The sequence below is a fragment of the Dama dama genome, unplaced genomic scaffold (assembly GCF_033118175.1).
Source record: "Dama dama isolate Ldn47 unplaced genomic scaffold, ASM3311817v1 ptg000109l, whole genome shotgun sequence".
Lineage (NCBI taxonomy): Eukaryota > Metazoa > Chordata > Mammalia > Artiodactyla > Cervidae > Dama > Dama dama.
Window position 1 is genome coordinate 5,143,855 of NW_026870920.1, and position 4,140 is coordinate 5,147,994.

A 4,140-nucleotide genomic window follows, 5' to 3' on the forward strand; every position below is an offset into this window, starting at 1 on the left:
ATTCACACATGATTTACACGTGATGCGCACGTGACACACACGTGATTCCCACGTGATGCACACGTGACTCACACGTGTTTCACACGTGATTCCCTCGTGGCGCACACGTGAATGACACGTGATTAACACGTGATTCACACGTGATTCCCACGGGATGGACACGTGATTCCCACGTGATTCCCACATGAACTACACGTCATTCCCACGTGATGCACACGTGACTGACACGTGATTCCCACGTGATGGACACGTGATTCCCACGGGATGGACACGTGATTCCCGTGGGATGGACACGTGATTCCCACGTGACTCCCACATGACGCACACGTGATTCCCACGTGATGCACACGTGACTGACACGTGATTCCCACGTGATGCACACGTGATTCGCAAGTGACGGACACGTGATTTACACGTGATTCCCACGCGATGGACAGGTGACACACACGTGATTCGCAAATGATTCCCGCATGACACACTCGTGATACCCACGTGATTCACACGTGATGCACACGTGATTCACACGTGACTCCCACGCGAGGCACATGTTTCCCACGTGATTCACCCGTGAATGACACGTGATTTCCACGTGATTCCCACACGATGCACACCTGAATGAAACCTGAATGAAACGTGATTCCCACATGATGCACACGTGATTCCCACATGATTCCCAGGTGACGCACACGTGTTTCACACGTGATTCCCATGTGAAGCACATGTGATTCACACGTGATTTCCACGTGATGCACACGTAATTCACTCGTGATTCCCAGGTGACGCACACGTGATTCACACGTGATTTCCACGTGACGCACACGTGACTCACACATGATTCCCAAGTGATGCACACGTGATTCACACATGATTTACACGTGATGCGCACGTGACACACACGTGATTCCCACGTGATGCACACGTGACTCACACGTGTTTCACACGTGATTCCCACGTGACGCACACGTGATTTCCACGTGACACACAGGTGATTCCCATGTTATTCCCACGTGATTCCCACGTGACGCACACGTGGTTCACACGTGATTTCAACGTGATGCACACCTGACTCACACGTGATTTCCACGTGATGCACTCGTAATCCACAGGTGATTCCCAACTGACTTCCACGTGACGCACAGGTGATTCTCATGTGATTCCTGCATGACGCACACGTGATTCACATGTGACGCACACGTGATTCCCACATGAGGCACACGTGATTACCAGGTGATGCACACGTGATTCCCACGGGATGCACACGTGATTCCCACAGGATGCACACGTGATTCCCACGTGTTTCCCACATGAGGCACAGGTGATTCCCACGTGATGCACATGTGATTCCCACAGGATGCACACGTGATTCACACGTGATGCACACGTGACTGACACGTGATTCCCACGTGATGCACACGTGATTCCCACAGGATGCACACGTGATTCACACGTGATGCACACGTGACTGACACGTGATTCCCACGTGATGCACATGTGATTCCCACGGGATGGACACGTGATTCCCCCGTGATTCCCACATGAGGCATACGTGATTACCACGTGATGCACACGTGACTGACACGTGATTCCCACGGTGATGCACACGTGATTCGCGTGTGATGCACACGTGATTCACACGTGATTCCCACGTGATGCACACGTGATGCACACGTGACACACACGAGATTCCCAAATGATTCCCGCATGACGCACACGTGTTTCACACGTGATTCCCACGTGATGCACACGTGACACACACGTGACTCCCATGTGAGGCACACGTGATTCCCATGTGATTCACCCGTAAATGACACGCGATTCCCACGTGATTCCCACATGATGCACACGTGAATGAAACCTGAATGACACGTGATTCCCACGTTTTGCACACGTGATTCACACGTGATTCCCATGTGACGTGCACTTGATTCAGACGTGATTCACACGTGACACACACGTGTTTCACACGTGATTCGCACATGATGCACACTTGACTTACACGTGATTTCCACGTGATTCACATGTGATTTTCACGTGACACACACGTGATTCGCAAATGATTCCCGCATGACGCACACGTGATTCCCACGTGATTCCCATGTGATGCACACGTGACTCACACCTTTTTCACATGTGATTCCCACGTGACGCACACGTGAATCACACGTGATTCCCACGTGATGCACACGTGACGCACACGTGATTCACCCGTGATTCCCCCGTGACGCACACGTGATTCACAAGTGATTCCCCCGTGACGCACACGTATTTCACATGTGATTCCCCCGTGACGAACACGTGATTCACACGTGATTCCCCCGTGACACACACGTGACTCCTATGTGATGCACACGTGACTTACACCTGATTTCCACGTGACGCACACGTGATTCCCACATTATTCCCACGTGACGCACACGTGTTTCACACCTGATTTCCACGTGATGCACACGTGACTCAGGTGTTTCACACGTGATTTCCATGGAATGCACACGTGACACACACGTGTTTCACACGTTATTCCCACGTGACGCGCACGTGATTCCCACGTGATTTCCACGTGATGCACACGTGATTTACACGTGATTCCCACGCGACGTACACGTGATTCCATACTGATTCCCCCATGACGTACACGTGATTCCCACGTGATGCACACGTGACTGACATGTGATTTCCCCGTGACGCACACGTGATTCACACGTGATTCCCACGTGACTCCCACGTGATGCACACATGATTCGCAAATGATTCCCACATGACGCACACGTAATTCCCACGTGACGCACACGTGATTTACACGTGATTACCTTTTGACTTGCATGTGATTCAGACATGATTAACACGTGACGCACAGGTGTTTCACACGTGATTTCCCCGTCACGCACATGTGAATGACACGTGATTCCCACGTGATGCACACGTGACTCACACGTGTTTCACACGTGATTCCCTCATGACGCACACGTGAATGACACGTAATTAACACGTGGTTCACACGTGATTCCCACGGGATGGACACGTGATTCCCACGTGATTCCCACATGAAGCACACCTCATTTCCACGTGATGCACACGTGACTGACACGTGATTCCCACGTGATGCACACGTGATTCCCACGGGATGGACACGTGATTCCCGTGGGATGGACACGTGATTCCCACGTGATGCACACGTGACTGACACGTGATTCCCACGTGATGCACACGTGATTCGCAAGTGACGGACACGTGATTTACACGTGATTCCCACGCGATGGACAGGTGACACACACGTGATTCGCAAATGATTCCCGCATGACACACTCGTGATACCCACGTGATTCAAACGTGATGCACACGTGATTCACACGTGACTCCCACGTGAGGCACATGTTTCCCACGTGATTCACCCGTGAATGACACGTGATTTCCACGTGATTCCCACACGATGCACACCTGAATGAAACCTGAATGAAACGTGATTCCCACATGATGCACACGTGATTTCCACATGATTCCCAGGTGACGCACACGTGTTTCACACGTGATTCCCATGTGAAGCACATGTGATTCACACGTGATTTCCACGTGATGCACACGTAATTCACTCGTGATTCCCAGGTGACGCACACGTGATTCACACGTGACTTCCACGTGACGCACACGTGACTCACACATGATTCCCACGTGATGCACACGTGACTCACACGTGTTTCACACGTGATTCCCACGTGACGCGCACGTGATTTCCACGTGACACACATGTGATTCCCATGTTATTCCCACGTGATTCCCACGTGACGCACACGTGGTTCCCACGTGATTTCAATGTGATGCACACCTGACTCACACGTGATTTCCACGTGATGCACACGTAATTCACAGGTGATTCCCAACTGACTTCCACGTGACGCACAGGTGATTCTCATGTGATTCCTGCATGACGCACACGTGATTCACATGTGACGCACACGGGATTCCCACGTGATGCACACGTGATTCGCAAGTGACGGACACGTGATTTACACGTGATTCCCACGCGATGGACAGGTGACACACACGTGATTCGCAAATGATTCCCGCATGACACACTCGTGATACCCACGTGATTCAAACGTGATGCACACGTAATTCACTCGTGATTCCCAGGTGACGCACACG